This window comes from Ursus arctos, unplaced genomic scaffold (genome assembly GCF_023065955.2).
Source record: "Ursus arctos isolate Adak ecotype North America unplaced genomic scaffold, UrsArc2.0 scaffold_7, whole genome shotgun sequence".
NCBI classification, from domain to species: Eukaryota; Metazoa; Chordata; class Mammalia; order Carnivora; family Ursidae; genus Ursus; species Ursus arctos.
In genome coordinates, this window is record NW_026623089.1 from 41,122,321 (window position 1) to 41,150,098 (window position 27,778).

The 27,778-nt window shown below is 47.8% G+C and overlaps 3 pseudogenes; 2 read left to right on the plus strand and 1 right to left on the minus strand.

The window, feature by feature from the left end:
- Positions 1-14,629: 14,629 nt before the first annotated feature.
- LOC113258890 (60S ribosomal protein L34-like) lies at positions 14,630-15,253 on the plus strand (annotated as a pseudogene).
- A 3,754-nt stretch (positions 15,254-19,007) lies between these two features.
- On the minus strand, positions 19,008-23,317 carry LOC113258889 (regucalcin-like; annotated as a pseudogene).
- Positions 23,318-24,041: 724 nt separating this feature from the next.
- LOC113258888 (heat shock protein beta-1-like) lies at positions 24,042-27,211 on the plus strand (annotated as a pseudogene).
- The last annotated feature ends 567 nt before the right edge of the window (positions 27,212-27,778 follow it).

The window sequence follows — 27,778 nt, forward strand, 5'->3', positions numbered from 1 at the left end:
GCTCTTCTGCTATGAACCTGCTTCTTCCTCTCCCACTCCCCCTGCTTGTGTTCCCTCTCTCGCTGGCTGTCTCTATCTCTGTCGAATAAATAAATAAAATCTTTAAAAAAATAAAAATAAAAAAATAAAAATGAAATCATACCAAAAGTCTCATATGAAAAATAGTTCCCTGTCCCATCTCTCCTACTCCCTAGTTCCACTCCTGGAAGCAATTTCATTTGCAATCCCTTGGTATTTCTTCTGCTAGCTATCTCCATATTTGTAAACAAAAGACTTATGCTTCTGAATCTTGTTTAGAAGGATGTGGAAAGAGACTTTTCCTGTTGTTGATTAAAGCCCCAAAGCAGAAGCCAAGAGGCTTAAGGGCCCCCACAATCTAGAAAGAATGTCACAGAGCTGCTTGGTAACCCTCCAAAGCCACCTCAGAGGAGCCCAAGCTGGCCCCTGCACCCCTTCCCCAGAGAGCCACCATGTTTGCAGGAAGTACACTGGTGTTTTTCCTTCCAAGAAGTTGGAGGCTGGGTGAGTCTCCTCACCCCTACTTCTTCACAGGTAGATCTGGCTGGGTTATTTGGTGGGGGACCCCTGACATCAGTTTTCCCAGAGAGAAGCTGAGTAGAGAAGAGGGCTGGTGGGGGAGAGAGACATCTCAGTATTCACTTAGACCCCTGTTTTGGTTCAGGACCTCCAAGGCCCCTACATTTACCTGATGTCCATTCCCCAGTGCAGAGATCCCCCGATTCACCTACTCCAGAAGAGAGCCTGCAGTCTTCGACCGTGATGGGGAGACAGCTGTGCAGAGTGGGGAGGATGCCAAAGGCTCCAAACACCACCCTGCGATCTCCCTGCTGGCCTCCCTCCTCCCCCCACCTCTTCCGAGGTACCTGGTTCTGCCCACAGCGAAGCCTTTGGTGGATCCCACTGTGTAATCGAGTGATTATGGGTGGTTCATGGTTGTTCCCATTGCCAGTTTAGGACGTGGCTTTCCTGGGGCTACTGAGTCAGTTTCCACTCATCTTCCTGCTTCTAGGTTCCAGATGGTTGTGGTTCCCTCTGCTGTTCTCCCCGTCTTTGGGAGTTTATGTCTTCCAAATTCCCATTTACTGTGACTTCCATGCAAGTTTTGGAGAGACAGCCAACTTAGAAATATGGTGTACCATCTGCCATCTTGATCCGGAAGTCCCTGGTGTGCTTTCTGCTCTGAGGTGACCTACGAGGCTGGGGTGTTTGATGCTCTTCCCCTTCACTGTAGGTTGAGAGGGCACGAGTGGAGGTAGGAATTGTCAAGAGGCACAGGAGCCCCGGACTGAGGCACTGCCCATCTGTGCTAGGACGTCTGTATTATGCTTTCTCTTCTAAAAATCATTGATTAATTTTTCCAAAGGTTGGAGTTTTATTACATATTTTGTAGCTCACTTCTTTAGTTACTGGGGGAGAGAATATCTGTGAGGAAGTTTTAATTGACTATTACAACCCCTGACTTGGAGGCCTCTTCATAAGCATCTTTTTTTTTTTTTAAGATTTTATTTATTTATTTGACAGAGAGAGACAGCCAGCAAGAGAGGGAACACAAGCAGGGGGAGTGGGAGAGGAAGAAGCAGGCTCCCAGAGAAGCCTGATGTGGGGCTCCATCCCAGAACACTGGGATCACGCCCTGAGCCGAAGGCAGACGCTTAACGACTGCGCCACCCAGGTGCCCCATCTCCGTAAGCATCTTTGTACATCAGCATGGTCCTTCTGGAGGCTTATTTTCCCAAAGTTTCTGTAGCAAGATTCTGGGGTGCGGGCCTGGTCAAGGACCTGGACCCCTGCTCTGAGGGTTGGCCTCCCCGACTGTCCCCGGCCTCCCCGACCGTCCCCGGCCTCCCCTCCCCAGAGCAGTGCCCAGCCTGGTCACCGCTGTGTGCAGCACCAGCATGGACTGCACTGAACAGAAAAGCACAAATGAGAACAAACTGCCTTAATGTGGGGACTTGAAGGAAAGACATTACTTGAGTTTACAGATCCCTGAGCCTAAAAACCTAAAAGTTTTAAACTGTATGCCCCACCCCCTTGCCAACACCAGATCTAATTGACAAGCAGAATAGAACTTCAAATCCCTCTCCCCAGCAGCCCAGCCCTGAGCTGGAGTGTCCTTGGGTTCATGTTTCTGATCTTTAGACTTGTCACATAGAAATGATGTGTCCCCATGAGAAAGAAACCAGGCCTGGGGATCCCTGACCATTTTGTTTTCAACCTCATGGCAGATAGCTGGCCTGCGTTTCTCTCTGTTACAGATTTTGCTGTTCCTGCCTCTGACCAATGCCCCTGGAAGACACTAGAATCCAGGGGGCCTGGGTGTGAGGCCTCAGGCACCTCTGAGCCCCACAATTGGGACAGGTCTCCCCCCTGGTCCTCCTGGGTCCAGTACCTGCTGGGACACAAAGACAGAAGTCTGCAGGAGCTGGAGGACAGAGCTAGGCTTTGAAGAGGAAACTGATATCAGGAGTGACAAAGTCTCCCATCAGAGCAGGGCCTCAGGCACCCCGAAAAGAGTGGAGGTACTTACCTGAGCACTTATGTGCCTCACTGAAGGCCACAGCAGCGGGAACTCTCTGGGAGGTCCATTAAGGAACCACCTACCCCCACATTCCTGTTCCTCCCCTTCTGCCCTGGTCTCGGGCCTGGGCCTCAGCCGTGCTATGCTCAGAGCTGGCTCCTGATGGAACCACCAACAGTGCTGTGTTTGGGTAGGGCTGACCCAGGAAAGTTTCCCCTGAGACTCCTTCCTGTACCCCTGCAGCTTTACAAGAGGAAGGACTGTAGCTGCTGTACTGTGGGCCCTCGTCTTATCATGCCAGCCACTAGATCCTTCCCCCACCCACCTGCAGAGAGCCCCGGGAGCAGGGGCACTCCTGGCCAGCTCTTGAGGGCCCACCCACATGATGCTCTTGCCTCTTTTGATTTGAAATTCCCGGGACTTCAAATTCAAGAACAGTTAAAAGCCAGGGTGGGAAAGGCTCAGCCAGACCCGGAAGTAGTGTGCAGAGGGAAAGGCAGCCAAAGGTGTCATGTCAGGCAAAGTCCTAGCCTCCACCTGATGCTGCTGGGAGCTCTGGAGTGTAAGCTACCCTTGGGATTTAATCCAACCTCAAGACAGGAGAGCTGAGCTAGCAGTTCTTTGCTATGGGCTACCCTGCAGGTACCTAAACACCCAAGAACTTCCAGCTCCCTCCAGGGGAAGAATTCTCAGATGCCAGCCCATAGAAGGGGGTGGGTGGGTCCACGGGACTGGTGAATGGTGGCCACAGGACCTGGGCAGAGCACCAAAAATGCCTGCTGCATTGAGCAAGTAATTAGAATGAAATTCTCCAAAAGACTAGTGTTCGGTGAGGCACCAAATCCCAGAGTGGGAAGGAAGGTCAGACGTCATAATACGTGGATTCCCAACTTCTGGTCCACCCTCTGTGGGGCTAGGGAGGGTCTCCTCCCCTTGAAGGTTTAACATTCCAAATTTGTCATCCTCTCTCGAGTCCACCAGAACTTCCTGTCCTCCAGCCTGTGTGGTCAAGCTGGCCACCAGGCGACACAAAAGCCTTGGCCAGCATCTTCTCAGATGACTGCTGGGACCCCGGTACTCATCTGGCCAGCCCCGCAGCCCACCCACTCTCACAGACTTTCAGGAAAGAAACTATCTGACGGAAGAATTTCTAAGGAATCTAACCACAGCTCCCTTTCCCCTGCTTACAGGTTTTAGAATTGACCACCAATTGACATAAAGGCCTAAGTCTTCTAGAATTTGCCCTTCCTACCCTTTCTATTTCTATTATACAGTGGGATGTTTGTCCCCCTCATCTCCCTTGGTGCCTCCCCCCACCCCAAGGGCTCTGGGCGCCAGGACCGCACCTACTGTGCTGGCCGCCGTGTCCCCAAGGTCTCTCTGGTGCCCAGCAAACAGGAGGAGGTGCTAAGTGACTGTGGTTGATCAGAACTGATGTCACAGGATGTTTGTGACACCAAGTGTGAAGAAAGAGCTTTGTCTCAGCCTGCATTCCCTGGGAAGCAGAATCCGTGGCAAAAGCTTAGATGCTAACACTTTTTAAGGAGTGAATCCCAGGGAAGCATGAGTGAGGCGAGCAAAGGGGAGGGAAGGCCTCAGGGAGGGCTGACTGAGCTGAGCACAGCGCTGTAACAAGCACAGCGATCGTTCGGCTGCGAAAGACGTCTGAAGAAGGCTGTATGAACCACCATGACGTCAAGGAGTCTGCCTCAGAGAGAAAAAGGGGAAAACACTCTCCCATCTCCCAGTTGCTGAGTTTACTGGGTGCCCACAGCAGAGGCCTCTCTACTCCTGCTCTTCTGTGTGGTGCCCGTCAGGGCCCCAGTAGGAGCCGGAAGAGCTGACTCCCGGGGCTGCGGTGGTGCACTTTGGCCTGAGCTGCAGCTCGTGGGGTAGGCCAGCCAGGGGACAGAAGCCAGCGGCCCACGCCATCTGCTGTCTCACGGCCCACAGCTCTGCAGGCCAGTACGCATGCATCGGTGCCAAGGGGGTCTGCGGGTGCCGGCATCTCATCCTGCTAGCAAGGACAAGCTCCAGGACAGGAGGAAGAGACAAGCAGCAAGAATGTGGGGGCAGGGGTGCCACAGGGCCAGGTGGTCTGGGGCAGCACTAGGCAGATATGGCCGGCACCACGAGGCTGCCCAGCTCAGCAAACTCCCTCCAATGAAGATCCAAACCTTCCCTGTGCCTCAAGGTTGTGGTGGTCCCAGGGGGTCCTCCAGAAGGGTCACCTGTAGTATCAGGCAGATAATGATCAAGTCAGTCCAGGGAGATGCACAGACCGAGTCTAACGTCAGCAGTTCTCAGCAGCTGCTGGAGAAAAAGACACCCCTCCATCAGAGCTGGGCGCCTGGCCTCATACCCAGTCAGGTTCTGTAACCCCCGGCTCACATGCAGAGGTTCTGGGAAGTGCCTGGGGAGGGCCTGAGACCACAGAGGGGGAGGTGGTAGCCGGAAGGGGAGAGGCGAGTAGCTGAGTGGGGCAACCTTAAGGGGTTGGAGCACCCTACCCAGATCCTTCCATGGCCCAGAGGGCAAGAGTAGACATTTTGGAGATGAGAAATATGCAGGTTGAGAATGTGATTCACATGGTTTCGGCTGCCCTGACTCAAAGGGGTGTCCCCAGTAAGCAAGGCTGGTGTGGCGGATTCAAGATGGTCTCAAATTCCCTGACACCCCTCCCCTTGAAAGGTGAGATGTGTCCCTGCCCCTGGGCAGGCTCTGGGACTGCTTTAACCAGCAGAATATGGTGGGAGTCATGCTCTATCAGACTGGGCCCAGACCTCAAGGGGCTGGAAGCTTCCACTTCCTGTCTCTTGGAACACTCTGTGTGAGGAGCTCCAGGTGCCTTTCAGGAAGTCTGATGACTGGGGCTGCCTCGCTGGAAGAACCACATCAATCAGCTTCAGCTGACAGTCCAGCAGAGCTCAGACTTCCGGCCATCCCTGCCAGGTGCCAGGCACATGAGGGAAACTACCTCGGACCTTGCTGTCTGCCAGCCAGATACACTGAGTGACCTCAGTTCATGCCCTGTGCACAAAAACATCGTGCAGCAGAGCCCTGCCCCAATTCCTGACCTACAGACTTGTGAGGCGGAATAAAGTGGTTGTTGGGTTAAGCCTCTAGGCTTTGGCGTAGCTTGTTACACGGGAACAGACCACTAGAACCGGAGGCTGCAGTCCCCACCCACCAGGGCACCCACTCTGCTTTTGTGTGGTTTTCCTAGCTGTGCCTTCCTCTGCACTGGGCATCATCTTCCTCTTAGACGAAAATGGCCTCATTTATCGGTGAGTGTTCCAAGCCTCAGGGAGGCAAGGGTCACTTTCAGAAATGACACCCCCAAGGAAGAAGAGGGATTTCCTCGTATTAGGGAGCTCCCACATAGTCTTCCCCTATGATAGGGTCAACTGCCCATTCCTACACCAAGTGCTAGCAAGGAAAATGGAGTTAGGACCACAACTGGTTTAGATCTGCACTGTCTACTATGGTGGCCTCGAACCACAAAGAGCTATTGAAACTAAAATAGAAATTAAGCCAAATTAAAAATTCATTCCTTCAGTTGCGCCAGTCACACTTCGAGCGCTCAACGGCCACATGTGGCTAGTGGCTGCTTTAATGGACAACACATATGACAGAACATTTGCATCACTGAAGAAAGTTCTCCTGGACAGCGCTGACGTAGATGGATCCTTCGGGGAGTTGGGAGGGTAAACCTGGGGAAGTCAAGCACAACGTTACCACACTGGAAGGGGGTTAAGGGAGGGGTCCGAGGAGGCCGCGGTTCTGTCTGTCCTTCCTTATTTCAGTAGCTAGTTAGGTTTACAATTCCCTGTAAACATCAGGGCCTCCTGCGTTCTTTCTAAGCCAAGACTCAGCAAAATACAAGAAAACTAAGGCCTCACAGAATAGCAAAGGAAGAAACCAAATCGAATCTAACAGCACATCAAAAGTTAATATACCGTGACCAAGTGTGGTTTCTACCAGAATCGCATGGATAGATACGATATTAAGAAATTGATGAATAGAACAGACATATTGATTGTTCAAAGGAGAAAAATCATGACTATCTCCATTGACAAGTAGAGGATGTTTGATACAATTTGACATTTTAGTTGTTTTCTAGTACGAGCCCTACCCCACCTGGGACTGGTCAGGAGCCTCTCTGCTGCGTATTATATGGCGAAGGTAGTACACTGGAGAGACACTGAGCTGCTCTCGGAAAACCTGGCTATACTGGAAATAACGCTGCCCCTGAAAAATGAGCTGATAGGACTTCCCACACCCAATTGTATGAATGCCACTCCCTCCCCCGCCACCGTAAGCAAGCCTGGACTTGTCTGGTTGAGTGTGGTTAGTCTTGGGGAGCCCCCATCACTTCTCCTGATGACCTGGGGTCTCCTTGGCAAGGGTGTGCTGGGGTGCGACTATGCTCTACAGAGAGAAAGCTAGCCACATGTCACATGCCTGATGGGGGGTTGGGGGGACTGTGTGAGCAGAGGGGGCTGTCTGCCCACACCATCAACCCTGAGCTTCCCAAAGTGGGCTACAGGGAGCTCAGAAGTGGAGTTCCTCAGCCATCTGGAGCCAGGTATGGCCTGAGACCCTCAGCTGTCCCCTCTGGCACCCCACAAAGCCTCATCAGTTTCACCCCAGTGTGTCCTCCAGTGATTAGCAGAAAACCACCGGGGAGTCTGGTCTAGGTAACAAGACCCTGACATGGGAAAGCATTCTTCCAGGGGACAGGAATGCCAGGCTGTCGGCTTTCTGACCCATTTCTGGTGACTCTAGGAGGATCAGAGGTGAGTGCTATTACATTTGTCAGACTGTGGCTCTCTGGGAGCCACTTAGCTGACTGTGCCCCGACTCCTCGGGGGGACACCCAGCCCACCGGCCCCTGTGCATTGGCACCAATACAGACCTGTTTCTTGGGACAGCTACGGTGTGCTCCCCCTTCCCCCATGCTTCCCAGTCCTGATCACTAGCTGTGTTCCTCATACCCCCATGGTACTCCACGCCCAAAGTCTATTGAAACATCCTAGAATCTGTCCCTGACTCCCGACCACCCCCTGCAGACCACCAACTCAGCCCCCATTGTCCCCAGTCTCCCCTTTCTCTGCCCTGGAAACCAGGGCTGCTAGCAAAAGTTGAACTGAGGAGATAAGACTAACACACCCCAAATAGCCTTGGGCCATACCGGAGACCTACAGAGGAGGGTGGCCTAAATGGCGAGACCATGGGGCTAAAGGGATTCTGCCAGTGTCTGTCATTTCATGAAAAACACAAAGGAGCAAACAAAGTATTCTGGCCCCCAATGAATACAAGAACTGTCAGGCCAGTCTGGGGCTCCCAGGATGGCCTTCTTCCCACCTCACCTGGGCCGGCCACGCGCATGATCCCTCCTTGGGCAGGTTACAGAACCAGATCTCGAAACAACTGCACAGACCAAGTCAGGCCCCAAGGGACAGCAAGCCTGGCTGGAGGCCAGGGCCCGCTCTCCTGGACCTTCCGGCTCCCGCTGAGGAGGGAACTGCGGTGACATAAGCAGAACGGGGCGGGCAGTCAGCTCTGCACCCTGCACAGCCTGGCCAGGCCCTTGGATCAGCACAGATCCCTCCAGGCCCCTCCCAGGTGCTTCTGACATCCAATCTGGAGGTCTGCTCCGGGGCTGGGGGCCGGTCAGACAGTCACTGGGGAGCAGCCTCAGGAGCCTCAGAGACAGACTCACCCTTACTCAGCTTCAGCAGTGAAGACGCCTGCACACGCCTAAAAATCAGGACACGTGGGGCACGCGGGTGCCTCAGTCAGTTAAGCGTCGGACTCTTGGTTTCGGCTCAGGTCATGATCTCAGGGTCATGAGATGGAGCCCCGCCTCAGGCTCCGGACTGCGTGTGGAGCCTGTCTGTCCCTCTCCCTCTGCTCCTCCCCCTCTCTAAAAAAACAAAACCAAAACCAAAATCAGGTCACATGTCCCTTGCCAGGCAATTCTGTCACTCCCTCTCCATATATGTTATATAGGCCTCCATTATAGGCCTTACCTCATCGTGCTGCCCTGCCCTCCCCACACAGGGGAGGCCCTCCAGGGTGGGGTCATGCCTCAGTCCATGCTGCAAACTCAGTGAGCAGCAGAGGGCCTGGCAGGCCACTGAGCAAGTACACCTGGACAGCAGTGGTGTCCCACCTGGCGGGCTTGGCCATTCCTCCCATGTGGTCCACGGAACTGAAATTAAAGATGTTTCGAGAGCGAGTTTATTTCCTTTCAGAGAGAGCTAGCCGTTAAGCCAGTACTACTTATTAAATACACCTTTCTGTTCCCACTACCATGAACTACCACCTGGGCTATATATTCTATTCTCATGGGGGCTGCGATGCAATTCTGGGTTCTCTAATTAATTGTTCCATCGACCCATTTAGCTATGCCTATGGCGATACCGTACTGATTTGATTAGAGGGGCTCTAGAATATGTTCCGATGTCTGGTAAACTAAGTCTTACCTCGCTGTTCTTGTTTATTTCTCAACTGCTTTGGGGCATTTATTCTTCCAGATAAACTCTAGGATTATTTTATTAAATCCTTCTCCTTCCAAAGAAAATCTTTATTATTTGAGATTGCCGGAACTGGGTTTAATGGAAAATATTGATTTTTTTTTAAATTACATTTATTTTTTAGTTTCCCATCATTGTTAGGCTTTTCCATTTGGTCAGATTTTATTTTCCTTGTTTCACTGAGATCTTGTAGTTTGTCAAAATATAAGTTAGGTGACTTTCTTTTGAAATTACTTTATGAAGTTTCTTGTTACTAGAGGAGACAAAAGCCATAGATTTTGTCATGTTTAGGTTGATGGAGCAAACTTCCCAAATTCACCTATTCCAGATTTTTTTTACTAAGGTCTCCTCTGTTTTCCAATTATCTGAGCAATAGATGACTTCATCTCTCGTTACCAGATGTTCATACCATTTATTTCATTTTCTCATTTTCTCTGTTTGACTCTCATAAACAATATCAGGCAATAACAATAACAGTTGGGATTTGTCTCTAGGTCCCAATTTTAATTGAATCCGCCACCCCTGGCGTGGGGGGAGCCTTGCTCAGCAACTTGCATCCCTGGTGCTGCCAAGCACCACAGCCCCCCGGCCTTCGGCCCCCCAGGGAGCAAAGGGCGCCCATCCAGATGCAGCGCTAACACGGAGCCCGTCGCCTGGGCGTCCGGAGGGCACCCTGCGTGTGAGCAAGGACCACGGGTGCACGGACCCAGGAGTCCGGCTCCCGTCCATCTCCACACCCTCCCGCCCGCAGGCAGAGAGCAGCCCTCGGGGAAGGCCACCGACCGCCACCTGGGCCTCAGGGCCACCACTCTAGCCAGACCCACGCGTCTGTCCAACTTCAGCGACCCCGGCCCTCGGAGGCTGCGGCTGCGGGGAAACAAGGCAAGCAGGTGCCTTAGAGCAGTGACAACCCCACTGGAGAGGCTTTGCTGCCTGAACCACTGCGGTAGAAACAAACTCAAACGTAGTTTTTATGACCCAAGGGATTGATCATAAAATGTCATCTGCAGGAAGAAATACATGCACACAGAAATTGGGGGGAAGAGAAAAAAAGAGAACAAGGAAAAGTCCTTGTCTTGCCAGATATAAATAAAATATGTACCAGAAAATTACTGTAATAAGATACTATGGACTACCAGAGGGATAAACAGCTCAATGGAACAGAAACCAGAGAAGAGACCAGAAACAGACCCACACATCTAGTCATTTATATGTGGCAGGGCAACACATTCAAACCCTGGAAAAGGATAGCTTATTCAGTAAATGATGTTGTTAAACATCTAAATAGGTGATTTCAACCCATTTTAAAAAGAGATGTCACTTGCATAAAAATCTCAGAGCAAATCTTAGAGGAAAGATTTAATGGTTTAAAAAAAATCAGCTATTGGGATGCCTGGGTGGCTCAGTCAGTTAAGCGTCTGCCTTTGGCTTGGGTCATGATCCCAGGTCCTGGGATCGAGTCCCACATCCAGCTCCTTGCTCAGCAGGGAGTCTGCTTCTCCCTCTGCCTGCCATTCCCCCTGCTTGTGCTCTCTCTGACAAATAAATAAATAAAATCTTCAAAAATTAATTAATTAACTAATTAATTAAATTAAATTAAAAATTTTAAAATTCAGCCATGGGGCACCTGGCTGGCTCAGTCAGTGGAGTCTATGACTCTTGATCTGTGTTGTGGGTTCCAGCCCCCCATTGGGGGTGTAGAGATTACTTAAAAATAAAGTCTTAAAAGAAAGTCAGCCGTAATAAAATAGCAAAATCAAACGAACCAAGAAGTTATGCAAGAATATCTTTTTAGGGGCACCCGGGTAGGGTGGTCGGTTGAGCATCCACTTCTTGGTTTCAGCTCAGGTCGTAAGATCAAGCCCCAGGTTGGGCTCCTCCATTGGTGAGATGTCTGCTTGGGATTTTCTCTCCCTCTCCCTCTGCCCCTCCCCACCCTGCTCTCGCGTGCGCATTCTCTATCTCTCTCCCTCTAATATAAATAAATCTTTTTTTTTTAAAAAGCAACGAGCAGGCTTACAACCCTTCAGAAGCTTCCGTCTCTGATTAGTAACGGTGGCTTGTATCAGACTAACTGTCCGCTGATAACAATTCCAAATTCTTTTTTTTTTTTAAGTTTGTACTTTTTTTTTTTTAAGATTTTATTTATTTATTCGACAGAGATAGAGACAGCCAGCGAGAGAGGGAACACAAGCAGGGGGAGTGGGAGAGGAAGAAACAGGCTCATAGCGGAGGAGCCTGATGTGGGGCTCGATCCCATAACGCCGGGATCATGCCCTGAGCCGAAGGCAGACACTTAACCGCTGTGCCACCCCGGCGCCCCAACAATTCCAAATTCTGGACAAAATATTTCTTAAAACCAACTATTTGAGAGCACTTGAGGGCACACAAAAGTAGGCAGAAACTGGAGGGGATATGATCCTTGAAAAAAGGAAAGAATGTGGAGTGAGATCCCCATTTACTCAGCTTTTCTCCGAGGTCACTGTCTGTGCCGTGGGAGACTGGGGTGGATTAGGTGTGGGTGGAGTGGGGGAGGGGCTAGATCTCAAGCAGAAAGAAGCCAACATACCTGGCTGAGGAATCAGAGGCCAGGGCCTCAGTGCATCTCACATGGAGGGGGGACCCCTGGAAAGAAGGGCGCACCAGAGGGAGAACCCCAAGACCTGTGTACGAACTCCTCTGAAATCCTTGGCTGACTCCCGCGCTGCCCATGTACACGGCAGGACTCCAAGGAATCCAGAGGAAGGCGAACGCTCAACAGAAATTTCAACCGTCGTCCAATGCTAGAGAAACAAAAATCTGAGCTCAAATCCTGTCAGGTTAGAATCTGGTAAACATTCTGGCTTTCCACTGAAACCCCAGAAGGTCCACACCTTAAAAGAAAGGACCACTTCCTGGAACCAAGGACTACACCCTAGGACAAAGGGAAAAACTGAAATAGACCCACTCCAAAGTCTAAAATCAAGACTCATAGGATCAAAATGATCTGGCTGTGGTTTAAGTTCCTTCAAGAACAAAACTTGACATTTGTGAGTGGAAGATAATGAGATTTAGAGTCTCTAAATTGTATTAGCCACAATATTCAGAAGCCAATAACAATTTGCTGGCATGCTGAAAAGCGGGAAAATGTGACTCATAATATAGAGGGAAATGGTCGTGAGGAGCATGCAGATAATACAGATGTTGAAATTAGCAGACAAGGATTTAAAAATAAGTATTCTAAATACACTGAAGAATGTATGGAAAAGATAAACGTAAAAAGCAAAGAGATGGGAATTTCGAGAGAGGTGTGGAAATTCTAAAGAAAGAAACAAAATGCAAATTCTAAAACTAAACATAAACAATACCCAAAATACTGTATTGCAGAATTTCAGTGACTTGATGGATTAAGTTTGCTATTATAATCTTTAGAGCAACTACTAAAATACAGTGCAAAGAGCTCTAGGTAAAATGCCAAAAAGGAGATGAAATATAATACTAAATATAATACTAAAAATTATGCTTGGTGGGGCGCCTGGGTGTCTCAGTTGGCTGAGTATCCAATTACTGGTTTCAGCTCAGGTTGTGACTTCATGGTCCTGGGGTTGAGCCGTGGGGTGGACTGGAAGCTTGGCTCAGAGTCAGCTCGACATTCTCTCCCTCCCCATCCCCATCCCCCTCCCCCGACTTGAGCACTTGAGCGCTCATTCTCTCAAATAAACAAATAAATAAATGAATAAATAAAATCTTAAAAAAAAATGCTTGGTTGACCCAAAAGAAGCCAAGAGAGGTGATACAAAGAATAAATAGGACAAATAATAAATAGCAAGAGGGAGTACTTAAGCTCGACCATATAAAAATTACACTAAATAAAAATTATTAAATCAAATTAATTTAAAAGGCAAAGGGTAAGGGGTGCCTGGCTGGCTCAGGCAGTAAAGCATGTGACTCTTAATCTCAGGATTGTGAATTCTAGCCCCACACTGGGCATGGAGCCTACTTTAAATAGATAGATGATAGATAAAGAAAGAAAGAAAGAAGAAAGAAAGAAAGAAGGAAGGAAGGAAGGAAGGAAGGAAGGAAGGAAGGAAAGAAAGAAAGAAAGAAAGAAAGAAAGAAAGAAAGAAAGAAAGAAAGAAAGAAAGAAAGAAAGAAAAGGGCTCCTGGGTGACTCAGTCGGTTAAGGGTCTGACTCTTGATTTCGGTTCAGGTCATGATCTCAGGGTCTGGAGATCAAGCCCCATGTTGGGCTCCATGCAGGGCGTGAGCCCTGCTTAAGATTCTCTCTCCCTTTCCCTCTTCCCCTCTCAAATGAATAAATAAATAAATAATAAAAACACTAATCATAAAAAATCTGATAGGGCTATACTATTATCCGATTAGACTTTAAGGCCAGGAATACTACCATGGATGGGGAGGGACATCTCATTATCATTCTGAACAATTTGATTCCAATCAGCTTTATTTGCAATAGCATTCCCACAGTTCTTTCTTCTCATCTCCATCTGTCTATTTAATCCCAGGTACTTTTAATCCATCATCTTGGTGGGAGGGTATTGTGGGCTGAATTGTGCCATCCCTCCCAAATTCATATGTTCAAGTCCTAACTCCCAGGACCTCAGAATATTTGGAGACAGGGTCTTTATTTTTTTTTTTTAAGTTTTATTTATTTAAGTAATCTCTACATCCAACATCGGACTCAAACTCACAATCTTGAGATCAAGAGTCGCATGCTCCCCCAACTAAGCCAGCCAGGCGCCCTGAAGATAGGGTCTTTAAAGAGATAACTAAGGGACACCTGGGTGGCTCAGTTGGTTAAGCATACAACTCTTGATTTCAGCTCAGAACATGATCTCAGGGTCAGGAGATTGAGCCCCATGTTGGGCTCTGCACTCAGCGGGGAGTCTGCTTTTCTCTCTCCCTCCCCCTGCTCACATGTGTACTCTCTCTCTCTAAAATAAATAAAGTAAATCTTCTTAAAAAAAGAGATAATTAAGGGTAAATGAGCTCATTGGGGTGGACTCTAGTCCAGTATGACTAGTGTCTATCTAAGAAGAGGCAATTATGACACAGAAACACACAGAGGAAAAGCCTCATGGAAACAAAGGGGAGATGATGGTCCATCTTTGAGCCAAAGGGAGAGGCCTCAGGATGGAAACAAACTGCCAAAAGCCTCTCTATTCCATTCCATTCGCACTGACAATAAATTAGTCCATTATTTTCTGAGTATGTCTCTTTCTCGAAGTATCTTGCCATACACAATTAATACCAACCAACACAAGCTACTAACATTTGGTTTTTTAGACTCTTCTGGAGCTACAAGCTTACCAGCTCACAAGCTTACTAGGCTCATGATCTACCTTCCAAGGAATTGTCGGTGATGGTTTTCTCAATTGTTTCAGTGTGAAACAGCTTCCAAAACAGCTTTCTTGTCCCATCGGTTGACTCCTAAGTCAAAGCCACAAAAGTCAGGGTTTTGTTAAGACACACAGCATCTCTCAGCATCAGTTTCCATGTCAGTCAGAGTACGCTAACTCTTTTCTGAGGACGGCATCTGTAGTCAGTCGGAATGGTCCAGTGTTTGACCTACCATCGTAAGCTGTCCTGCAAGACAGCCTCTAACAAAACTAGGCTGTCCTGAACCCCTGGTCATAGAATCATTTCCCTTCGTATCAAGAAGGTTGGAAAATCTTCATGTGGTGTATATCCAGGCCAACTTCGAGGAGTGTGTGCTGGGAGGCCTACGGTTTTTATGAGCTTGTCTAAAACAAAAAAACATGTCAACAGGATTTATATTGGTTCCTAAGTGTGTGTGTGAAAGGATCAAGCGTGCTTTCCTTCCTGAGAAGCAGAAAATCGTTGTAAAAGTGTTGAAGGCACAAGCTCAGAGTCAGAAAGCTAAATTTAAAAATGAAGCTTTTTTGAGTAATAAAAAAAAAAAAAAACCTCAAACTCTCCTAGATTATGTCAAAATCTTAATGACATAAAATAACAAAGCTTTCTTCCTTGTTCATGCTGTATGTCTATTGCTGGTTGCTGGGCCCCTTTCACTTGACTTTCTCGCTCTGGGATCTAGGCTGATGGAGCAGTCACGATCCTGAACATGGCCAGGCTTACGAGCAGATGGATTGTTCTGGAAGGTAACAAATTGGCAATTAGATGTTCCGGTCCTGAAGTGGCATACATCCACTGATCAGAATTGATTGGACAGAAGTAGCCAGGTCGTTCCCTATCCAAGCCCAAGGGGGACAAGAAGTGCCAACAACCAGGTGTCCTCAGGTAGAGAGCAGGAAATATTTGACCAACAGCATCATCCACTGCATATGAACTATGCATGTGCTCTAGGTCTGGTGACCAGAGGCCCAACTTACTAGAGTTGCAGCCCCAGGTAGGACCCTTTCCAGACTTAAGAGGCCCCTGACCAATTTTCACAGCACAAATGTATACGAGACGCCTTCCTCCTAGTCTTTCACCAAGGAACCTGTGGTGATTTTGCCAGGTAACTGTGCCAGGTAAAGAGGAATCCCCCCAAACTTCCAGTTACAATGGACCCTCCCCCTAAGATGGAACTAATTCCTTGATACTCAGACCACCAGTTTGGCCCACCAATCAGGGCCTTGACAGCATCAGGTGACAATTGAAGCATTGACCAGAATCAACAACAGACCCAATGAAGCAGCAATCATCAGGATCATGTCCCTGGTTTCTGAACGTGTAGGTGGAACAGATGGCCCGACTGCCACGGAGCTGCTGTGACCTTAAACAGTAAGTCCACTGTCATAGGAACTGCCAAGTAGAAGCCACTGGAGTATTCCTCCTGGCCAAGGGAGTAATGGAAAGGAAATTCACTCCCCGACTCCCGAGGTTGGAGGTCATTGGAGCTGTGTTTTCCTCATCTCCTGACCTCGAGCAATCGCTCCCATGTATCATGGAGTGTGCATAAAACTAGGGGAAGTGTATCAGCGAGAAGCCAGCAGAACCTCAGATAAGAGGGGGCACACCTACTGGTACCTGAGGAGAGCCAATAACCAGGGACCAAATCCAGAGCATATTCAGAAAGTTCTCTCTGTGGTCGAAGTAGGAAACATAATCGAGAGCAATGGAAAGGGGAGTGACTTCACAAAGTAAAATAAAATAAAATAAAATAAAATAAAATAAAATAAAATAAAATAAAATAAAATATGGAAGAACAAGGGGAGTCAGAGTCTTCAAGGAAATGAGTCTCCTTTCATAACTGAAAAAGCATCATATATAACTCAATGCATGGCAACTCCTTATCAAAATATCTCAATTTTTTCCAGCTTTTATTCATCGTGAAAACGGAAAACTTTTGAGATGTAGAAGAAATAGTTATGCCTGTGTTGATCTAGCTTATTAATTTAGCTATTCATATTTTTAAATGCATATTTTATAAAGTAATATCTCAATCTACAAATGTCTCTTTTGTCCATTCCTCATGTTGTGAAACAACCCCAGTGTTTTTATGTCCCCTAGAGCCTCTTGGTGAGTCATCCGACAGGTTTCTTGAAAAACTCATTTCTTGAGAACAAAAAGCCTCGACAATTCCAATTCCCTACTTACCATCGGAAAGATCTCAAGGAAATTGGTTGTCATGTGGTGCACTTATCGTAAGTGGAAATGGGGACCCGCTTGACCACTCAGTGGAGGTGTGAAGCTGGTGTAACACCCAGAGCACTGTCTACTAAAGGGTGGGAAAAGCGAAGGACCCTGGGACTTGTCACACAGTCACAACTGCTAAGGAAATGGACAAAGGATCCATCCTGGTTGCTTAGGTTAAAAAAAAAAAAGGACGGGAACTTTGATAGATTAAAAGAAATGTAAGAGGCATGTCAACAAAATGTAATGTGTGACTAAAACAAACATTGGGGGATAATCCGGGAAATTTGATCCTCGACTGGATATTAGATGTTTTAAGCAAATGATCATTTTTTCAAAGATGAGAGTCCTCTTCTGGGGCGCCTGGCTGGCTCAGTCAGAAGAGCATGTGACTCTTGACCTCGGGGTGGTGAGTTCAAGCCCCACATGGGGTGTAGAGATTACTTAAATAGGTAAAAACTTTTTTAAAAAAAGATTCCCAGGGCGCCTGGGTGGCTCAGTCATTAGGAGTCTGCCTTCGGCTCAGGGTGTGATCCCAGGGTCCTGGGATTGAGCCCCACATCGGGCTCCCTGATCTGCTGGGAGCCTGCTTCTTCCTCTCCCACTCCCCCTGCTTGTGTTCCCTCTCTCACTGGCTGTCTCTCTCTCTGTCAAATAAATAAATAAAATCTTTTTTAAAAAATAAATTAAATAAATAAATAAGAGTCCTTTTTTTCTAGATGCACAATGTCTAGAACTTAATTTAAAATAATCCAGCAGGGACTCCTGGGTGGCTCAGTCGGTTAAGTGTCTGCCTTTGGCTTAAGTCATGATCCCAGGGTCCTGGGATCAATTCCCAAATCGGGCTCTTTGCTCAGCGGGGAGTCTGCTTCTCCCTCTGCCTGCTGCTCCCCCTGCTTGTGCTCTCTCTCTCTGACAAATAAATAAATAAAATCTTTTTTTTTAAAGATTTTATTTATTTATTTGACAAGAGAGACAGCCAGCGAGAGAGGGAACACAAGCAGGGGGAGTGGGAGAGGAAGAAGCAGGCTTCCAGTGGAGGAGCCCGATGCGGGGCTCGATCCTAGGGATCCAGGATCATGCCCTGAGCCGAAGGCAGACGCTTAACGACTGAGCCACCCAGGTGCCCCATAAATAAAATCTTTTAAAAAATAAGTAAATAAAATAAAATAATCCAGCAGCAGAAGTTGGGGAGGAAACAGGAAGTTTGTGTGCACATGTGTGTGTGTGTGTATTGGGGGGGCAGAGAGTAAAGAGGAAACAAGATTGGCCACAGTTGATAATTGGTCAAGCCGTGTGATGAGTACTTGAGGGGTGATTATACTAATCTATTTTTACGTATGACATCCTTCATATTAAAAAATAAAGTAAAATGTTTTCAAAAGTTTGTTTTTCAAACTGAGGTAATTTAGAAAATATCCTGTAATATGAGAGGCTTTTAAGGACTAGAGTATTTTTTTTTAACTAGGTCATTATTTATTAGTTTTTTGAGGCTTTAGTTATGTATAATAAGTATGGAATGCAGGACAGATACGGTCCCTTGCCCTCCCCTCCTAGCAATTTGCGAAGAATCAAGAGGCTGGTTGACAGTTGAACAATTTTTTACATTTCTGTAATACCTCAGCAGGTGTTGTCGTGTGTTATCAGAACCACCTGTCACCCCTTGCTAAAATGCTCTTCCACTTAAAAATTGTAAACAGGGACTCCTGGGTGGCTCAGTCAGTTGAGCACCTGCCTTCGGTTCAGGACATGGTCACAGGGTCCTGGGATTGAGTCCAACATCGGGCTCCCTGCTCATTGGGGAGTCTGCTTCTCCCTCTGTCTGCCACTCCCCCTGCTTGTACTCTGTATATCTCTCTCTTGCTCTCTGACAAATAAATAAAATCTTAAAAAATAATAAAAATTGTAAATAAAAATAAAACCCTGCTAATAATCTTTCTTTCTTTCTTTCTTTCTTTCTTTCTTTCTTTCTTTCTTTCTTTCTTTCTTTCTTTCTTTCTTTCTTCTTTCTTCTTTTCTTTCTTTCTTTCTTTCTTTCTTTCTTTCTTTTTCTTTTTGTAGCTAGATTGAAATTTTAGCTCTAGAATTTTCTACATGTCTTCAAAAGGTCCTCCAGGGGTGCCTGGGTGGCTCAGTCAATTAGGCCTCTGCCTTCAGCTCAGGTCATCATCTTAGGGTCCTGGAATTGAGCCCCACATTGGGCTTCCTGCTCAGTGGGGAGTCAGCTTCTCCCTCTCCCTCTGCCACTCCCCCTGCTTGTGCTCTCTCTCTCCCAAATAAATAAAATCTTTTTTTTTTAATTTCCTCCAGTAAGAAAGAAGGCCTGCCACTCATTCTGCATAAGGATAGGAAGGAATTCCTTTGACCACCCCCGCCCCCAGACCAGGTATCTTGAAAATTCCACTAGCTTCAGGCTGCGGCAGAAGACCCTCATGTCCCTTCCACCCTGGAAGGTCACAGACATTTCAGAGTGGTCCTTCCTTCCAAAGCAAAATGAAGCTATTTTACCAACAGTTAACTTCACAGTTTGGAGTCTTTCCCAGTCTCAGGATCCAAACAAATCACTCTTCCTCCATTGCAACCGGCCCCCAGAGCCCCCCTCAGCAACAGTGCACATCCACCTGGGGTTTGTTCTCCTTTCTCCAGTAGGACATCTTTCCTGTCTGTAGGTCCTAGTCAAAGGCACCCACGGAGCAGGACAGGCTGTCAATGTCATAGAAGATGTTGTGGTCCAGGGGCCAATCCAAACCGTTGGACATGTCTACCCGGTCAAAGTTCTCTTCCACGCAGCGGTCAGGAAGGAAGGAGTACGGGACCCCGGGTGCTGCTCCAGAACTGCCCGGGCTGTCTCCACAGCCGTGGTGCCAGCAAACTGTCTCCCAGCGGGACGCCCCTGCCCGTCATTGAACCGATTGTTTTTCTTGTCTTTATCTACTGTGGCCAGGACGACTGCTGACTGATCTTCCAGTTCAAAGCACAGAACTTTGTTCCAATGGTGGCAATGTAGCCTCCTGACTGGCGAAGGGCCACAGAGCGGGTGGGGGCATCCACAGGCACTTGCTGCACTCGCATGCCGAGCAAAGACCACTGGCAAACTTTTTGTGCAGGAATATCTACGAAGAGCGGAGAATTGGACGCCTCGTCCCACACTGGAGACTCGCCGCACTGGCCGCTCTTTGGCAAAACACAATCTTAATGGAAGACGTTGTCCTGGGGGACGTCTTGGTGCTAATGGCCCTCGGAGGGCTAGCTCAGGACTAGATCACTATTTACTCTTCTCTGAAAGAGTCTTTGAAAATGAGTAATTCTCGATATTGGTGTCTGTGTTAGTAATTTGACCAAGGTCAAATACCACGTGGTCAAGCTGGAATTTGGTCTTTGGCTCTCCCTCCTGACAGCTATGTGACACTGAGTCAAAGCCAACCACTTGTGAACCGCAAACCAGTTTATCTGACAGCCTTCTCATCTATCTTGATTTGGATCCCTTGGCTGGTTAATGAGGCAAAACTGAGCACTCATGCTGGAAAGTGGCCTACCAGCCTTGGATACTCAGTGTGTGCCATGGACATTGTCAGTGTGTGTGTGTGTGTGTGTGTGTGTGTGTGTGTGTGTGTGAATATGTTTTAAAGAAGAAAAAGAGGGGGCGCCTGGGTGGCTCAGTCACTAAGCGTCCGCCTTCGGCTCAGGGCATGGTCCTGGAGTTCTGGGATCGAGCCCCGTGTCAGGCTCTTCCTCTGGGAGCCTGTTTCTTCCTCTCCCACTCCCCCTGCTTGTGCTCCCTCTCTCGCTGGCTGTCTCTCTCTCTGTCAAATAAATAAATGAAATCTTTAAAATAAATAAATAAATAAATAAATAAAATAAAAAATAAAGAAGGAAAAGAGAACACATGTCAATCTAGAAAGTCAGTTAAGTACAGTTCGGTTAAAGGGCACTCGGCTGGCTCGGTCAGTGGAGCATGTGACTCTTGATCTCAGGGTTGTAAGTTCAAGCCTCACAGTGGGTGTAGAGAATACTTAAAAATAAGAGATCTGGGGCTCCTGGGTGGCTCAGTTGGTTAAGTGTCTGCCTTCGGCTCAGGTCATGATCCCGGCGTCCTAGGATCGAGCCGTGCATCGGACTCCCTGCTCAGTGGGGAGCCTGCTTCTCCCTCTCCCTCTGCTGCTCCCCTGCTTGTGCTCTCTGTCAAATAAATAAATAAAATCCTTTTTTTAAGATTTTATTTATTTATTTGACAGAAAGAGACAGCCAGCGAGAGAGGGAACACAAGCAGGGGGAGTGGGAGAGGAAGAAGCAGGCTCCCAGCGGAGCAGGGAACCCGATGCAGGGCTCGATCCCAGGACCCTGGGATCATGACCTGAGCTGAAGGCAGATGCTTAACCGACTGAGCCCCCCAGGCATCCCTAGAATTGTTGAATCACCATATTGTACACCTGAAACTAATATAAAAGTATGTGTTAATTATACTGGAATTAAAATTTTTAAAAAATCATTGTATTTTGGTATCAATATATGATTGCAGATCAGCTGTGCTAAGTCTTCCTGCATTCCTCAATCCTCTAGAGAGATACCAAGCTATTACACAATTTTAAACCAAGTAAAGAACTCTCACTTTCAGAAATAGTGAACTAAATAATTCAGAACTAACCTCCTACTGAAGACAACTAAAATAATTCACATGAAATATAAAAAGCTTTTTCCTAAAAACAGAAAAAAGCTAACAAATAGCAAGAATCACCTTGCCAATTATTGGCAAGAGACAATTGCTCGGAAAAGGTGAAAATCCAGAGAGGAGAGCTCAGTCGGGGGCCACTTTTGTAATCAGAAGAGGTGGCTAAAACGCTGAGGGAGCTAAGGTCATGTAAGTTGGAATCCAGAGCTTTTCAAGGCAGGGTCAACTCTGGAAAACCACTCCACGCTCAGAACTGTAATCTTGAGTGGCTGCACCCTGGAAGGAAGACTACACCGAAAATAAACTAGCTTTCTGCTGTACTTCAGCTCAGTTTCAAGTACTCCGGATGATTCAGAAAAAATCTCAAGCCCTGGAAATGCTTAAGGTGTTTCTGGTTTGCTCGTGCCCCTACACATTTGCAAAAGTCAGTGAAAACCCTTTCCACGAGAAGATGATATTATCCTAGTCTTAACATTACTCCAGTGAATTTTTCAAGTACAATTTTCAGCACACAGTCAAAGATAATCAGACATGGAAGGAAATAAAATATGAACAAGAGCCAGCATCAACAATGGACAATAGACTTTCAACAGATAGTCCAGACTGTGGAGTCATTAGACATAAATAAGAAAACAACTATCTTAGTATGGTCCTTAGGATACAAATTGAATTTTTGATACAAAATTAGAAACTAAACAAAACAGAAATCGGGGCACCTGGCTGCCTCGGTCAGGAGAGCATAAGACTCTTGATCTTGAGGTTGTGAGTACAAGCCCCATGTTGGGTGGAGAGATTACTTAAAAATAAAGTCTTGGGACGCCTGGGTGGCTCAGTTGGTTAAGCGTCTGCCATTGGCTCAGGTCATGGGGGTTCTGGGATTGAGCCCCATGTCCCCTGCTCAGCGGGGAGGACTCCTCTCCCTCCCCCCTGCTCATGCTCTCTCTCTCTGTGTCCCTCAAATAAATGAATGAATGAATGAATGAATGAATAAATAAAATCTTTTAAAAATAAAATAAAATAGAATAAAATAAAACCTTAAAAAACAACAACCATAAATTGAAGATCCAGAAGTCAAAAAATATAATGGCCTAAATTAAGATCTCAAGATATGGGTCTTGATTAGTTGAAGAAGATCGCTTTGAAGAATCCATTCAGAATTAGAAAATTCACATGTATTTAGACTTTTACTTTCTGTAGTTTGTATTACAAATCATAGGTTTGTTTAATAAAAATTTTCAGCTGCTCAGGGGCCCTTTTGCCCCCAGATCTTGGCACCTTTCATCAGAGGTGACTTTCCTCCTTGCCTGCGGGGTTAGCTTCTGTCGTATTTGCTACAGTGTTTCTTATCAGTTCCTCCCCATCTGAGAAGCCATCCCCAGGCTCAGGGGCTGCCTACACCAGGGTAGCCCCATTCTGTCCTAGACCCAGCTGTGCTGGTCACCCCTTTTTCCCTCCACCTGAACTCAGACCTAAGGTGTCTCTGCTCCTGGCCTCACCCTATCATAGGTACAACCTTCCTGGGGAAGCAGAATGTCTCTTCCCTTTGTCCCAGAGCTGCTCCTCCCTCTCTCAGAGCCAAAATTACTCCTTCTTTGGAATACAGCTCTTATCTGTTTCCCTGATCAGGAGGAAGACTTATCCCAAAACTGAAAGTCTTGCCAATCCGGAAAAAAAAAAGAAAAGGCTTGAGGGTAAGGGCAGTTCAGGGAGGGAAAACAGCATCTCCTTCTGAGATCAGAAGGCCTGGCCCCCAGGAGGGTCAGAATGGACTTCTAACAGTATAACCTAACCCCTCCACTTACTCAAGGCCCAGAGATGGTGTGACATGTCCAAGGCCACACACTGAGAAAGAACCACAGCCAGGACCAGGATGAGGGAACTCTCCTGCCACCCCTGCTCACTAAGACCCAAATCAAAGGCTGACTGTCCGCAGGCATTTGGCGGGTGTAGCGCCTTTTGAGTTCTTCCCATTAATCCGCACCATGAGGGTAAAATGGAGCAGACACAGTCCTTGCCCCCAAGGGGTGTAACTGACGAGGAACAAAAGCACAAACGAAACAGGCGCTACACTTGCATGGACTTTACCAGTCTGCATTCATTTATCCCTCACGACCCAACGGGGCAAGTAGTTTTATTATTCCCTTTTTACAGATAAACTGAGGCCGGTGAAGTTAAGTGAGTTGCCTGTAGTCTCAAAACAGATACTGTGCAAAGCTGGGATCTGAATCTAGGCTGCATAAGCTAGAGATCTGTGGGGGCGTGTATGTGAGGGGGGAAGGAAGAAGGCGGTGGCTCAGCTGAGCCTCGGAAGTACATTTTAATAGCCTGGGAAGGGAGAAAGGACAGCAGGACAGGGAGAAGAACCATATGCGCCTCCGGCAGATACAGCAGCATGGAGCCAAGTCTCTGTGCCCAAGGATCCCAAAGGCGGCGGGCATGCTTCTCTGCCGCCGCACCCCGTTTTGACCGTAGCTGTGGAGTACAGGAAGGCCCTGCGCGAAGGTGATCCACCAGTCAGTCACCTTTGATCACCTTCAACGCCTGCAGTAAAGACCCTCACCAGCAGGGGGTGGGGCGGAAGGGCCCTCGGCGAGCAGCCTCAGTACATCCAGCCTGCCACTGGGTGGCACTGTGACTCCTCAGAGAGGGAACAGCGCCCACGGGGAGACGGACCACAAAAACGAGTGGGCGTACCATGCCGGCCCTAATGCGCTGGGCATTGGGGTTACAAAAAAGTACAAGAAATGGTTCCTGCCTCCCTCGAGCCCATGGTGGGACAGATAGACACATGGATAAGGAATTAATTGCTCCAACACCTTTTCCAGCTGCAGGGCTCAGGGAAGGAGGAGACGTTTGAGCCTTAAGGCAGCCTTGGCCATTCCAGGACAGGCTGGCTGTGATGGTGCTGATTCCCGGGGCATACAGCACAGAAGTGGGAAGGGCGGGGAGGGGATCACGGAGTACCAGCAAGTGATGGCAGGTAGGGAGCTGGGGCTGGGGGGCCTGCCGCAGGTGAGGAAAAATGGACGTGGGTACACAGGGCTTCAGCACCAACATGCTGGGGTGCTCTTTGTCTCCATGAAGCATTTAGCTCAGGGAGGTGGTGAGGCCCCTTGTACTCGCACGACTAGAAAATGCTGGAAGCTCCTGGCAGGAGCAGAAGACTACTGCCATCCTGTCCTCTTGCTGTGCTTTTCCGGACTCTGCCTCCAGTCCCAGCGCTGGTCCCAACTTGTTGCAGGATCCGGGGTCAGACACCGCAGCTCTCACTCTCAGGGCTCAGTGACTACATGTGCACAGATATGTTGAAAAATGAAAAAGTTTAGTCAGAAGGTACAGAGTAGGGAAAAATAAGCCAAAGAGCATCAAGGACTAGCCATGCTGTTTCCTGCTGACCTGGTCTTCTTTTTGGAGGTGGAGCCGCTGGGGAGGAGGACTCCCTTGGCTCCCTTCAGGTCCGGGCAGGGCCCAGTAGAAAACCAGATTGTATCTATTTGTCGTTGGAGAACAATTCATCTCCACAAAGTCTGTAAAATTTAATAAGCAGAACTTTGCAGCAGGGAAACAATTTAATATCTGGTAGATACAATTTCATTAAAATTTTAAAGATGGAACATAGACTCTGTTTTCAAATTTCCTATTCAGAAGTTAACTTATCATGGTGTTGAAATCCACATCAGAAGAGTCGAACTGAAATGAGCTTCCTAAAACAAAACACAAGTGGCGATGGACTGGAAAGGCTTCAAACCCTGGATGGTTGGCAGGGTATCTGCCTGACTCTGGTCCACTCACATCGATCACAAGAACGAGGCACCCCTTGTGTCCCTTATCCCCACCATAGGAATCAGGGGCCCAGCAAGGGTGCTCAGGGCTTTAGGCCAGTGCCGACAGTATCATTTCAAGCAGATACTCCCCACCTCCTTTTGTCATTTACAGATGAAGCTGGTGAGAGGTGATAAGGCACTAGGAGGCACCCAGGGTTTGTCAGGGAAGGGGCTCCTCCTCACACTCCCCTCCACCAGTGTCAAGCTCCAGAGCCAGACTTGCCCAGCCCAACTGGGGAACCCAGGTCACCTTTCAGAGAGATTATTCCACTCCACCCAGTGGAGATCCCAGAAGAGACACAAGGGGCTTTGCTTAGCAAAGTGCGTAGCACACACATCTTTTTCATTTAAATGGTGTATTACAGTTCAGTTAAATTGCAGTTTTCCAAAGATGTTTTTATATACACATTTCACTGCAAACAACATACATTTTATGCAATTATTTGAATAATGAGGGGAAGAGAGGATGCCTGAGGAGAGCTAATGGGGATTAAGGGAGATAGAGCCCTTCCAGTCCCACCCTCCCCTCTGCTTTTATCCATTGGCTCCTCATCTATTACGTTTTTTAAAGTATAAAGAATCATGCAGCAATAAACAAGTGCTCTTGGCCCAGGCTTTGGGGTACCACACTGTAGTCAGGTGGTATGTAATTACATCCCCAAATTGACAAGAAGTCAGCTCAGACTAGACTAGGTGCAGAAATGCTCCAGCTTTATGCACAGAAAACTGCCTCGGAGGAGGGGCGATTGAGTTTTCAGAAGGTATGATGTGACACCCACACAGAGATTTATTATCTGCAACTGTGTGACCCGGAAGAGGATTTGAGGGACATGGGAATTTCTCTATCCCTCATCTGTCCTGCAGAATGCTTCTAATCTCCTTGTAGGGTATCCTACACCCCTGAGTTCCTTTTATACATTTTAGATACTTAATTCAGAGCAAGTGATGTTGTATCTGGTCTTCCCATCAATCAGAGCTTACTGTTGACTTTGTCAATATCTTGGTGCTGTATTATCCTTAACACACAAAGAAGACATATAAACCAAATTTAAAAAATGAGCACCCCAATTGAAAAATGGGCAAAAGACATGAAGAATACAATTCACAAAAGGTTAAGAAATGCCCAGTGTGAGGTGAAACTGTCCCTCACCTTCTATGACTATGCGTATTATCTGATACAATCAAGAATAGTTTCAGAATGTTTCAATGTGCATACTCTTTGATCAAGCAATTCCACTTCTCCAAATGTATCCTATGGGAACATCTGCTCAGCTAAGCAGAGATGGATGTACAAGGATTTTCATTGTAGCTTTATTTAGTATAGAAAATTTATTATAGAAAAACTGGGTGGAAAAGCATAAAGGTCCATCAAGGGTAGATTGGAACTTCTCCAAGCCTTAGCCAGATGCGCGGAGCCGAGCCAGCTGACGGAGCTCCGAGTGTCCTTCTCTCTTCTGCGGAGCCCCAGCTGGGACCCTTTCCGCGACGGGTATCAGGCCCACAGCCGCCTCTTGGATCAGGCCTTCGGGCTGCCCCGGCTGCCCGAGGAGGGGGTGCAGTGGTTCAGCCACAGCAGCTGGCCGGTCGAGGCCCCTTCTCCCCCCCCCCCCCCCCCCCCCCCCCCCCCGCCCACTGCGGTGGCCGCACCGGACTACAGCCATGCGCTCTGCCCGCAGCTCCGCAGCGGTGTCTCCCAGATCCCGCAGACCGCCACCGCTGGCGGGTCTCCCTGGATGTCCACCGCTTCGCCCCCGAGGAGCTGAAGGTCAAGACCAAGGACTGCGTGGTGGAGATCACCCGTCAGCACAGAGAGAGGCAGGATGGGCATGGCTACATCTCCTGGTGCTTCACTAGAAAACAGGCGCTGTCCCCTGCTGTGGACCCCACCCTGGTCTCCTCCTCTCGGTTCCCTGAGGGCAGGCTCTTCCTGGAGGCACCGATGCCCAAGCCAGCCACCCAGTAGGCAGAAGTCACTACCCCTGTCACCTTCGAGCATGGGGGCCCAGAAGCTGGGAAGTCCGAGCAGTCTGGAGGCAAGTAAAGGCCTTGGCCCTGCTGTCCACCCCTCCATAAGGCTATTAAAAAGAATAAGGTAAATCCATACCTCTTGATGTATGCCAATATGTTCTCAAAATATTGTCAAATAAAAAAAGAAAGATTAAAAACTAGTATGTTCCCTAAGAGTTCCTCTATGTAAACATATAAATCTATATATACATTGAAAACCTGGAAAGTTATACAGCTCGTTAAACTTCTATGACTGGCTAGCTTTGGAATGGATTTAAATTTGCCTATTCTCCTGGCACCTGGGTGGCTCAGTCAGTTGTGTCTGCCTTCAGTTCAGGTCATGATCCTGCGGTCCTGGGATCCAGCCCTGCATCAGGCTCCCCGCTCAGTGGGGAGCCTGCTTCTCCCTCTCCCCCTCCCCCCACTTGTGCTCACTCTCTCTCTCTCAAATAAATGAAGTTTCTTTAAAAAAAAGAAAAGAAAAATAATAAATTGTCCTATTCTCTATATACCCGGATTCAAAAAAAAAACTTCTATAATATTTCTTAGTACTATGATCAGTAAAAAAAAAAAAAAAAAAAAAAAAACAGGATTCCCAATT